The sequence below is a fragment of the Elephantulus edwardii genome, unplaced genomic scaffold, assembly GCF_000299155.1.
Source record: "Elephantulus edwardii isolate Elephantulus edwardi_28Jun2011 unplaced genomic scaffold, EleEdw1.0 scaffold00060, whole genome shotgun sequence".
Lineage (NCBI taxonomy): Eukaryota > Metazoa > Chordata > Mammalia > Macroscelidea > Macroscelididae > Elephantulus > Elephantulus edwardii.
In genome coordinates, this window is record NW_006399810.1 from 15,348,744 (window position 1) to 15,362,479 (window position 13,736).

Genomic DNA, 13,736 nt, shown 5'->3' on the forward strand with positions numbered 1-13,736 from the left:
AAATAATTTCTATATATAAAATTTAGAAAAAAGATGCAATTCCCAGACACCATGCCACATTGTATGTGACTATTGAGACTACTTCTATGCCCTTGTATGTATATATGTATTCATACATACATATATCTATCTATACACTCTAACTTTACATAAATTATGCAATGCAATCAGTTTGTGTCTACTTATTAGCATACCAGACATCTTAACGTATTGGTAGATGTTTATGTGTATATGATAATTTTTAAAAGGTTACCATAATTTATTCAGCTAGCTCTAAACTGACATCCTTAGACATTATTTCTATTCATGCTGCACTGAAAGTTCATCTGTCAAAGGTGGTGTTCATACTGCCATGTCCAAAAGTATGCCCGACCTTCAACTTCCAAGAAGTGGTCTTTTCATCGTAAGGTTTTGCTGTATTAAGAGGAAGCTTATATTTGTTTTATTTTTATTTTCCTCAAATAGCCATGATTTTGCAAAGAAATTTGAGAACATACCTTTTATGAAAATTTCTTTTAGGATTGTATTTTTATAGAGACAATACATTTAAGCACCATATGTTGTGCTGTTGCTGTGTACCATCAAATTGGAACCAACTCATAGCTGACCCTCAGGAGGGTTTTCAGAGGTGGTTAATCGCATGGGAGGAGAATGCACATCATTCTCCCACAGAGCAGCTGGTTGGCCTCGAACTGCATGCCTGCGGGATTGCAGTGCAGCATCTTGACAATAGACCATAGTGAACTGTATGTTTTTAAAAGAAATTTAATGTACATATATGTCATCTAACTGACCATCTTCTTAGAATAAATTCAATGAAGTGGAATTCATAGATTTAAAAAACAGATACATTTAATTTTTTGTTAAAAATCATCACACTGCCTTTCACAAGATAATACTAATTTATGCCACTATCAATAATGGATTTATTTTAATATGTATAGTATCTATAAGCATGTGCATGTGTGGTATGTTTGTGTATATTCCAAATAATTTTATTTTTTGCTTCCCTGGTAACAGAAGGCAGAGTAAAGACAGTGTGTGCAAGTGTGTGTTGGTGTGCACATGTATATTGCAAGCCTCCCTTTTTACAAGCCAGCTGGTAAAAATGATAGTATTTGAGGGTTAATTAACTATTGGAACTTTTGTTTTGTTTTTAGCGTGTGAGCAAGGTAATATAGCAATAGAAACCATATGTAGTAGATTGGGTAACACGTACATTTTCGAGTGGTACTGTCTAACAGAACTTTCCATGGTGGCAGTTACTTCTGTCTGTGGGGTTCATCATGTTAACACCTTATATGGCTGCTGAACATTTGAGATGTGACTAGTGTGACTGAGGAACGTGTCACAAGTAGCTACTCTGTTAGTGTCATTTTAAATCTTTTACAGTCTATTTGATTACTCCAGTAGAAGCAGCTACTCTGTTAGTGTCATTTTAAATCTTTTACAGTCTATTTGATTACTCCAGTAGAAGCATCTTTGATATAAAATGGGGGCTGTCAAAGCAGTGTCTACTCATAGCATGCCCTCCGCCTCCCATCTTGAAGGGAGGAGACTGCCCGTCTTCTCATGTGGATTCGTACTGCCTGCCTTTCCGTTAGCAGCCGGCATGTCCTGCCCCACACCACCAGGCCTTTTCTGCATAGATCAGAGGCTGTCCTGTCTGATAGCACTACATTTACTTTAAGTCCAGCCCATCATTAAATCAGAACATTAAAGGAAACTACAACAAAAACCACTACATAGCAGCACATATAAAGGTTTTTCAGGAAATGTAAAATAATTGGCACTTTGCCAGCTTAGTAGTTTGGAGACTTAGTTTGAAAGTAAGCTGTCTTTATTGCTTACTTTAAAGAATTTTGTTTTCGTAACTTTTAGAATAGATTGTAAATTCATGTCAATAGTCCTGATTTAAATTCAGATACATGAGATAGTAGAATGCAAGGATATAACTTTGTATGATAATTAGAATAAGAAAGTTAGAGTCTAGTAGTTTCCTTTTTCCATGATTGATTCCTTGAAATATTGTTTAAGTGAAATTCATCCACAGACTTTAATCTTAGATTTTGAAAATATTTGTTGTAATACAAATAGTACACGTGCATTTACATTATTTATGTGTTATTTGCAAAAATATTGTGCTATTCTACTTATGTTGCAAAACTAGAAAATATTTGTCTCCTCATAAATTTTTAGATGGTATTTTCCCTCAGTCAAGGATAACAAATTTTAAAATTTACATTGGCCTCAACATTACATAATTAATTAGCTTACAAAACACAAGAAAATAAAAAATACAGAATAAAATAAAGAATATGTAGGAGAATTTAATGAATAATTTCAAAATATTTTTGAAAAGAAGCTGTATTAGGGAAAGTTTAGGAGTGTTCCTTATTGTTGTGGAAGTACCTTTAAGTGGCTCTCTTCCTAATTATCTCTGAAGATGCCTCATTCACATTCACTCATAGCCATTGTGTAGAACTGACCTGTACCAGACCTTCCAGCTGGTTTCCAAAGCTGTAAATCACAGAGAAGGAGATTGCCCATCTTTCTTTCTCCAAGCTACTGCCGGATCCATCTGCCAAAAGAGACGGCATTACATTATTACATTACCTTATTGTACAGTGGTACAACTCATGACTGTCAAAAACAGCAGTCAGATAATCAAATGCTATAAATTTTGTGGAGTATTTCAGATTAGAGGTAAAAACCAAAGATACATATTTTGTAGGAACTTTGATAGTTTTTAAAATGTTGCTAAAATTTGGTCCTTTTAAAATGTTGTTGTTAGGTGCTCTCTCACAACAATGGATGTGAAACTTTCTCTCTCCCGTGCCATCCTCATCATCTCTGATACACTTGAGGCCATCGTCACAAGTCCCTGTGTCGTTTCATCTTGATAACAGTCTTCTCTTCCCATTGACCCTTCACCCTTCTAAGCATCATGACCTATTCCAAAGACTGGCCTCTCCTCACAAAATTCCCAAAATTCATGTGAGGAAGCGTCACCATCCTTGCCTCTGCGGAGCACCCTGGCTGCACTTTCTCTAAAACAGATCTGTTTGTTCTTTTGATAAGCCACAGAAAATTCACTCCTCTTCTCCAACACCACAACTCAAAGGCATTAATTCTTCTCCTGTCATCCTTCGTCATTGTTCAACACTGTCCAGATTCATAGCAAGAAATTTAAAAGGCTGTGGTTTGAATCAGGTGAACCTTTGATTTTAAACTGACATCACTGCTTTTTAAATAGATATATGAACCTCTCCCCTCTTATTTCCTTCACAGAGGGAGGTCTGTCCCTTTGCAAATGTACCTTTCTAATAAATTTATCTTTACTGTTTTATCCTCAAAAGAATAAAGAAAATACAGAGTTAAGTCTATACAGCATGTTAAGTTTCATTTAAAATGGGATTTTCAGCCTCATATGCATTCTACCTCCCTCCTCAAGATGGGTTATAGTCTATGTAATCTAAAAAGATAAACTGAATATCAACAAAACTAACTAGTCTTCTAGAACTAAATTAAAACTAGAATTAAACTAAGAACTAAAGGAAACCATTAGGGCTCTACCTGGAGTTTTTACAAACTGGGGAGACATTGATTTTGTTATTCAGAAAGCTAAAATAAAAACTATAATAAAACATCTTTCTTGAAATAGAAACTTCTGATGCCACCTTTCATTATTTTGAGTAAGTAACTTGCTTAAATTCTAAAAGTATACTGAAGAATATTTAATATTCAGAATGAAGATGGGACCAAATATTAAATAAAAATATTTTAACATAAATTTCTTATTATGTATACACTATTAAATTGGTGGCCTAGAGGCAAGAAGCTGCACTACAATCCTAAGGCACGCGGTTCGAGGCCACGGGCTGCTCCACAGGAGAAGGATGGACAGTTTCCTTCGTACGGTTCACTAACTGCCTTTGAAAACTCACCAGAGGGTAATCTGTAGGTTGGTTGCGACTCAGTGGTACATGACAACAACTATTTTCTCATTCATTTTCCTCTATTAATGAGGAAAAATGTACTAACATTCTCTCGTGAAAATTAGCACTTTTACCTTGAAGGTAGTATACTAAGAGGTTTGAATGAAGATTTGATTTGAAATAAAATGGAAGGTCTTTTTTAGTATTACACAATTATGAACACTGTAACATCTTTACAGTTTTAAAAACAACTAGACTACATCATTTTTATACTAACAAAAATTTACAATGGATCTTAAAATATTTTGAGGAGCTCTGCTCCTCATCACAAGATCAAATAGAGGTAAAAGTAATGAGGACATTGATAAAGTTGAAAGATTTCTCAGAAATTATTATCATCAAATCTCTTTATAAAACTACTTGGACCAACTTATAAAAGAGCAGGTAGTTCATGTCTTTTCTGTTTTGCATTCCGTAGTTAATTTGACATGTGTGCCTCTAAACCCTTGGACTTGGCTCTGAAACATCAGGTGATAGGACATTTGTGATGCTTCTTCTGGTGACTTTCTCAGAATCTTCATGGAATTTAATCCTTCACCTCTAGCTAAAAAGGATAAAAGGAGAAAATAATTGGAATGTTTCCTACATCAAAATGGTTACAGTTAAACCTATATTAAACAGAAAGATAATTAATATTTCCATTACTGATGAGCCAAAAATATGTACAAAGTGTTGTGTTTCTTTTGTTATTTTCTGCAATGCAAAACATTAGAGTAGTAATAAGTGGTGTGGAAAGTAGACTAGTATTTATATTGACTAAAATGTAAGTTTCATTAAACAAAGAATAATGATACTTAGACCATGGCATCCAAAAAGACATTTGTTTTCCAAGAAAACAGAAAAGCTATTTTAAGGAAGAACGGATGCTGCCTGTGCGTTTCGAATTTTCTTTCTTTAAATAATATAGTTATGTATAAAGGGGGAAAGAACAAATTGGTCAAATCATTCTGAATTCTTTGGAGAGGGACATCATGCTGGGTAGAGTAGGGGGACAGCGCAGGAGGGGAAGACCCTCTATGAGGTGGACTGATTCAGTGACTGAGGTAATCGGGATGGGTGTGTCAGGGGCAATGAGATTGGCACAGGATAGAGCACGGTTTAGGGCTGTTGTACATAGGGTCGCTATGAGTCGCAAACAACTCGATGGCACATAACAACAACAACAACAACAATTCACAAACCACAAATTAATGTAAAAGTTACCCAAAAGGTGCACTAATATGAACAGTGAAATTTTCAGTATGCCTTTCACTGTTCTCTGTGTATGCAAGTTCAGACTGATGCTAAAGAAAATCAACTAAAATCCACAGGAACCAAAGTTTGACCTTGAGTCAATGTCTCCTGAATTTAAAGACCATCTCAGGAACAGGTTTGAGGACTTGAATACTAACAGGTGAAGATCAGATGATTTGTGGGAGGATAGCAAGAATATCATCCATGAAGAATATGAAAGGTCATTACAAAGACAGAGGAAGAAGAAAAGACCAAAAATGGACGTCAGAAGATATCCTGAATATTGCAGTAGAGAGCTGAGAAGTCAAAGCAAAAGGAAGAAATCAAGATGTTAAAAAAAAAAAAAGATGTTATGGAGCTGAATAGACGTTTCAGAGGGAAGCACAGCACAGGAAGACAAAGCAAAGTGTTATAACGAAATGTGCAAAGAGCTGGAGTTGGAAAAATCAAAAGGAGCAAACTCCCTCAGCATTTCTTAAACTGAAGGAACTGAAGAACAAATTCAAGCCTCCAGTTGCAGTACTGAAGGTTTCTGTGGGCAGAATATTGAATGACCTAGGAAGCATCAAAAAAAAGATGGAATGAGTCCACATAGTCACTATACCATAAAAAATTGGCTTACACTGAAGAATTTCTTAAAATATAATCAAGAGACTGTGGTTATGAAGGAGGTGGTTCAAGCTACTCAGAAGGAATTGACAAAAAACAAGCGTTCAGGATTCACAACAGATTGACATATTTCAACAAACAAACACGGCCCTGAATGCACTCACCAGGTTGTACCAAGTCTGGAAGACAGCCACCTGGCCAAATGACTGGAAGAGATCCATATTCATTCCCATCCCAAAAAAAGGTAACTTGAGAGTGCAGAAATTATTGAACAATATCATTAATATCACATGCAAAAAAAATTCTGCTGAAAATCACCCAAACACGACTGGAACAGCACCTTAACAGAGAAACAGCCAGAAGTGCAGGCTGGGTTTAGAAGAGGCCATGGAACTAGGGATATTAGAGCCAATGTTCAGTGGATCTAAGCTGAAAGCAGAACCACAAGAACGTCTGTGTGTGTTTAATTTGACTAAACAAAGGCATTTGACTGTGTGGGTCACATCACACTGTGGCTAACTCTGAGAAGAATGCACAATCCAACCTTCACTTGGTCCAACCTACACTTGGACCAGGAGGCAGTCGTCAGAACAGAGCAAGGAAACCCTGCATGGTTAAAAATCGGGAAAGGTGTGTATGCTGGGGAGGCTTCCTATCTCCATACCTTTATAATCTATACACAGAACAGATCATCCAGGAGGCTGGGCTCTGAGGAGGAATGTGGCATCAGGATTGGAGAAAGACTCATCAACAACCTGCATTATGCAGACCTTGTTTGCTGAAACTGAGGAAGACCTGAGGCATTTGCTTTAGAAGGTCAAAGACTGCAGCTTTCAATATGGGTTGAAGCTCAACATCAAGAAAACAAAGATTCTCACCACTGGGCCGATTGGCAGCATCATGATAGATGGTGAAAAGATTGAGATTATTAACAGATTCAGCTTGCTTGGCTCCACAATCAATACTTTTGGTACCAGCAGCCAGGAAATCAAAAGACAAATTGCACTGGGGAAAATCTGCTGTCATGGACCTCTCCAGAGTACTGAAGAGCAACATTGTCAGTCAGGAGACTAAGGTGCACCTGATCCAGGCCATGGTCTTTGCAATAACTTGCTATGCATCAGAGAGCTGGACAATGACTAAGGATGATAGAAGGAAAATCGATGACTTTGAGATTGGTGCTGGAGAAGAGTATTGAATATACTATGGACTGCTAAGAGAACAAACAGGTACATCCTGAAGAGGGTTAAGTCAGACTGCTCCTTGGAGGCAAGTATTCTGAAGCACCTTCTCACATACTGTGAAACTCTTGGAACAAGGGGCAGTCCTTGGAGAAGGACATCATGCTTGGAAGTGTGAAGGGACAGCGCAAGAGAGAAAAACCCTGGATGAGCTAGATTGACTCAGTGACTGGAGTAATGGGAGTAGGTGTGTCAGAAACAGTGAAATGGACTCAAGGTAGAGCAGGGTTCAAAGCTGTTGAACATAGGGTCACTATGAGTTGTGGGCAACTCGACAGCACATAACAATTATATATGAGAATAATTTTAACAATTTCTTTCTGACACTGTATAAAATGAATTTTGAAATACTAGATATTTTTACCTTGGAAATCAACATGTGGCCTAAAGCAAAAAATTTGGAGAAGATGCTTTACTAGTTTAACCCCTTTAGATTGGATGCATACAAAGCCGATAACATCTGAATGCTTCATCAAAACTTGCAGACTTCAAATGAAGAGCAAAGGATTACTTTTATAACAATTAATAATAAAGATAGATACAGCCAGAATAGTGTCAAGTGCTGTTTTGTAAATCTTAAATTTAAATCTTGGTAAGTGTCGTCAAGTCGAGGATGACTCATAGTGACCCTGTGAACAAAATATGTGAACCCTGTTGAATAATTACCGTCGTTTCTCTTAAGTTCATCGAGTTTCCAGAGGCACACTGTTTAGGAAGTGGATGCCACTCTGGCTTCCAAACTTGTCATAATCTGGGAGCTTCACAGAACAATGACTACCGTGGGTAATCATTATGGCATTTGAACATAAGTGTCACAGTGTTTAGCATCACCTCCAGTTACCTCTGTATAGCAAATTGACAGACCAGTGCTGTACTGCTTAGAAGAATGTTCGTCCCAGGTGCCCTCCATCAAGCCCTACTGACTCTAAAGGAGAGGCCTCCAGCCCACAGCCCATTGCTAGCTAAATCCAGCCAGCTCCCACCCAATTGTGAAGGGAACAAAAAACAAACAGTCCACACCCCAGCCTCAACCAAAACAAACAAGGCCACCTTGTAGAATCCCAACTCCTCCACACAACAAGTCATAAAACACTGTAATTAGTAATTCTGCAGAAATGAGTACGGGGTAGCATGTGAGAGGGTCACCACAGAGCTGCCTGGCCTTTGGGTTCTCAGCATAACTCTCCATGGTTTCGCCACTAGAGCCCCCTATCCAAGACAAAGGCATCTGAATATTTTAGACTTCTTTCTTTTGGATGCTCAATGTAGTAAACAATAAATGCCTTTCTAAGATAGTTCCACCCGGGGGGGGGGGGGGAGTTCAAGTTATGTTTTCATTTGTGAAAACACAACTGAAAGTGGGTCTCAAAAAAACATTGATAATCATTCCACATCAGTAAACACACTTAGCTGGAATGTTTCCTCATATAACGGACATCAGTAAACTGCAGATAAGCTTTTGACATAATCAAAGGTTGCTAATACCTTCTTTCAGCCAAAAAATCTTGTTAAATGTATGACCTAAATTTTTATTTAGTTGTAAATTTTACTTCGATTAATTTGAAGTAGCTCAGCAGTTATTTGTAAGTGGCTTAAGAACAGTTTCTCAAGAAGTAGTCCAAGATTTAAAAAAAAAAAACCCTTTTCTTTACAATAAAGGAAGGCAGCCTTTCAATTGTCTGTATTTATGAGTATCTTACTTTAGTAAATAGCTTACACAAATTTGCATTACAGTTTTCAGTTATGTGTTTATTGTCATTTTTAAATCATTGCAATAACTTGGTCTATGCAGGATACAGTAACTTTCTCTTGATTATTCGTTGATGTTGACCAAATTCACTATCATATGCTTCCAGGAAATATAAACAGTTACTAATACTTACTGGGTTTTGGAATGCTGATTTCCACATTGTTGCACAGTAGCCTGTACTGAAAAGGAACCTACAGATATGAAGGAGCATTACTGTTGTTTTTCTGACCATGCTGTCCAGATTTAATTACAACACAAACCAATTAGCACTTAAACCAGAAACTAACCCTTTAGTTTCTATTCAGTACAATATATTTTTCTCCAATGTAGCTTCTTGATTTGGCTGAGAGGATCTTACAGAAACCATTTGGTTTGCACTTCATGAATAGAGCTGTTCCACAAACTTTATCTAAGAAATTCCTCAGAATTCTTAGGATGTAAGCCTGAAATAGATTTCCCTATAAAATATTAATTTCCAAATGATAATCGAAAAAGTGTTAGAGGAAAAATGCATTTAAAAAATAAAAAATCACAAAGGGCTTACAGGGATGGGAGTGGAGGGGAAGGAGCAGAGAGATCAGTGAAAGGAAGGGGAAGACCAGAGTGAGAGAAATTTACAGCAAGGATTTGTTAAGATGTTGTAAATAATGACAATGTAAATGTCAGAAAACAAATAGTTATAAGTGATTGAATGAAAATTAATTATAAAATATCACAAAACTGTCAAAATGTCAAAGTGTGCAACAGCAAATATTGTGTCCATATTAATTATTGAGAGAGTCTTTGCTTGTGATCAATGTCTTTTCATTTTCGTGCTGCAGTTCCTAAGAAGTCTTCTCATTTTCTAAATCTAGGGCTGCAGATGACTAAACTCTGTTGCCTAGACTTGACCAACCTACTGTCTAGTCATCTGGCCACTCTACTGCTCCATGGCTGCACAGATTGTGCAAGGGTCACCATTCAGTACTTACAAATTACATATTATAATTTTTAAGTTCCTGAGAGTGGGTTTTTGTTGTCTAATGTTACCCTAAATTTTCAAATTAATCCCCTATTTGTCACCAGAAAAGACTTATTGGGCAGCAATTAAAAATAAGCATAGAACAAGAAGTCTTGCAATAAAGTATCTTTTGGCTATAAAACTCCTTTTGGTTAATCCTTGTATACAACCATAATACTTTACATTTATAACCATTGTAACTGGAAAGGATCAACAAATATTTTTAAATATAACCAACACTTCGTCTTCTGTAACAAATAATAAAAAAGATCTTAATAATGTGAGTAAGTAAGTTGAGGAGTATTAAAAATAAAAACAAACATCAAGAGCAATTTAGAAGAGAATTTTTAAAAATATACAGCTTTTTTCTTTCTTGATCTGTAGCAGAGGAGGTTAACATCTCCACAGCCACCTTTGTTTGCTTTCACGTACATGTATTAATGATACAGTTTCGTTTATGAGCTTGCTCAGTGGTTCTCAGTCATGCCTGCTTGTTAGAAACGCCTGGGTAGCTTTTACACTTAGGAATGTGCAGGAAACACCGTCACACCGATTGTATCAGGATTGCGAGGGCCTCATCTGCACATTGGTGAGGTGATTTGGGGTGTGGGTATTTCCCTCCCCTTTAAGGTAAAGTTATATCACAGTGGCATTCACCAGTCTTTAAGTGAACGATCAACTAGACAAGTACATATACCTGTGCAGCCCAGATCCCATCAGGACACACAGTATTACCATCACCCAGATAATCTTCACACGCCCCAGGCTCAGTAAATCCCGACGACCACCCTCCTGTCACTGCTCTGAGTATTTTCCACCACGTGGTTGTAGAGCACCCTTGAATATGAACTGACAGCTGATCCTCAGTTTTTCAGAGGTAGTAAATCAGGTGGATTCAAAACACCATTTTATACCATAGATATATTCTAAAATAGCTTCCCAGGTGTTTCTAAATGTGAAACCAAAGTAGAGAAGCACGAAAGTTGGCTACCAAATTCTTGAGTAGTAGTTGTTATTGTTGTTGCTGTTAGGTGTCATTGAGTCGAGCGTGACTTACAGTGACCCTGTGAACATCAGCAAATCTGAGCTCTGTCCTGTCCAGGGCCAGCCTCACCTTCTCTGACACACTTGAGTCCACTGCTGTGGTCACGGTGTTAATCCTCCTGGTTGAGAGTCTTCTGAATATCAGTTTGTTAAATGAGGGATAAATCTTTCCTAGAGTTGTATATGAAAACGACACTGTAAAGGAATTTGAACAAGTGCCCATGAGATTCCTGGCAATGGAGTGGGCTCTAGTCATTTCACTTTTAAGGTCATTCCATCCTTCCCTAGTTTCCTTTTATTTTTGGTTAAAAAAAGGTATTTACTTCCAGACTGAGTTCACAGCTTTTAATTGCACCTGGATGAAAAAAAGATAATCTAGCAACTAAGCTAGATTATCACAATGCAGGACTAGGTTTTCATCCTGTGTTATAACACTTTGTTTTCTGAAACTAAGGGCCTCAGCATGAACTTTACATTGTCAGTATCGTCCCCAAAGGGAAGAAAAAAGGGGAGGAGAAAGCAGCACACAGTTAAACTAAATTAACAATTTATTTTAAAAAAACTTTAAACAGATGAAAACCAAAGTTATTGCATTTTTCAACTCAGCTCATGGCCATTGAATCAAAACTGACTCTTAGCCAAGGCAGAGGCAGTAAATCTCACAGGAGAATGTCCATCTTTCTCCGCAGAGCAGCTGCTGGGTTTGAACCACCAGAGGTGTCACCTCCCTCATTCACGAGGCCACCAGAGATAAAGGCTTTGCTAGAAAATGTACTGAAAATAGGTCTTTATTTAAATCAGATACATAAACAAATACCTATGCCTAAGCAATATAAATAAAATTTTGCTACATCAAAGTTTTTAAATATTTTTTTATTTCAAGGAAAAAACATTCTAATTGCAAACATTTTAGCTATAGTGTTAGCATTCTGATGCCATTTATACATAATTTCTACCCAAGAAACACTGGTTTCATTGTACCTTATGACTCTAAACCCAAAAATTATTTCTGCGTATGCAAGAAGGGTTGGGCACAGTCTGTTAAATATGTGGGGTTATAACTAAGGCTTCCACTCAATATATGTATTTATCGTTGAATGAAAAACCAGTTTGCTGGGGACTTCCAAGAAGGATGGCATACAAGACCGAAAAATAGGAAAACGGGTCTCCAAGTGATGATAGCTGCAAAACAAAAAGAGAGAGTAAGAAGTGTAGTTACAGAATTTTTAATAGTGAGAAAGTCCAGGTGATTTCATTATAAAGTGAACTGTTCCTTAATAAACTAGATAATCCCCCAAAAAGTTAGTAAACCACTTTTATTAAAATGACAAAAAGGAAAACCATGACTCAGTAAACATTACAACAGCAGCAACAAAGAAAATAAGAAAAATCTTAAAATGAATTTAGGACCTAAAAGCAGACTAAGCAAAGAAATCAGCAATACCGCCAAAAAGAACATAGCAATATGACAAACTCATCAGTTAATGTGAGTAGAATATGAATAAACTAAGTGCACCTGGTGTACAAGTTGCCGTCCCGCGGTCACTTGTTGTTACTGTGAGGCTGAACACTGTGACACAGATGTGTCAAATGCGTTAATGTTTGGCTACAGTGTAGACTGAGAGTGGGGTGGAGCTCCCCAATTGAACAAGCGTGGAAGGAGGAGTGGCGTCCACTTCCATAATAGCTTGCCTCCGGAAACCCTATGAACTTGGAGAGAGGATGAAAGGCACCCAAGCGTCAAGGACTCTCCTTCACAGGGTCGCTATGAGTCGCCTGCGACTCGACGGCACTTAACAACAAGAACAACATATGTAAAAATACATCCACACAGAACCTTCAGATGGACTGAGTATTCCTTCTGCACTAATTCTGTGTTACATGTAAAATACATAAATAAAATACCAGTGACCATTGTATAATTTACTTTCTTAAAAGAGTAGTGAATGGTCTCAGACAGATGTTAGTGTGTATGAGTATTAGCTAGAGATCTTGTTAAAAATGAGAATTCTTAAACTACAATTTCCAACCATCAGTGATTATAAATCTGGTATCCAGAGTATCACTGCATTTTACACTCCGTATCCACCTCACTGGTACCAATGGTCACAGATCAAGCCACCTGAGGAATTAATAAATGAATAAGTAACTGTATGTCAAAAGCCCTAATTGTAATTCATACAGGCAGAGCATTTTTATAAATGTTGCATCACTAATCTTTGGTTCATCGCCAACATTGAGAAAAGCTATAATTTTCCTAAACAGCCATAAATAAAGCTGATTAGGTTAATATTGACTACATGTATACATTAACAAGACTTTAGGTTAAAAGTGCCAAGAAGAAATAAAATTAAGTGTCCAGAAAATAAAACACCTTTTTACTCCTTATTTAGAAGTGCACTTGATTGCTTTTGCTGTTTTTCTCCAGATCATTGTGACGAACATCTGGATGGTTATTTCTTTTGAGTTTAGTTAAGTATAGAGAAATACTTATCTTATCAAGAAATGACAGAAAGAAAAAGTGGAGGACTATCTTTTATTTTTTTCTAAATAAAGTTGGATTTTCTGAGTGGTAAACTGAAGAATATTAATTCTCATTAAGGCCAGCTTGAAGAATCTTAGTTAGCTTTAAGTTGTGCCAGTAGAAATTTGAATAACTATTTAAATAGTAAAACAAAAACTCAATGGCTAAAGTGGTTTAGGAGGAATTTGAAATTTGCAATATTGAATGGTGAATTTTAATACATATTATTTGATAAAAATGTTATTAAGAACCTCTGTCACCTATGAATCGTGTACAGCAACATTACTATCTTGACTTTAGCCACTGAGTGTTATTAATTTTGGTTTTAAAAAAATAA

At 36.8% G+C, this 13,736-nt stretch overlaps 1 protein-coding gene across 5 annotated transcripts in view; it reads left to right on the forward strand.

The window, feature by feature from the left end:
* The window catches only part of ZMYND11 (zinc finger, MYND-type containing 11), a 137,102-nt gene that overhangs the window by 103,966 nt on the left and 19,400 nt on the right, over positions 1-13,736 (forward strand). The gene's annotated exons all lie outside the window — the stretch shown is intronic.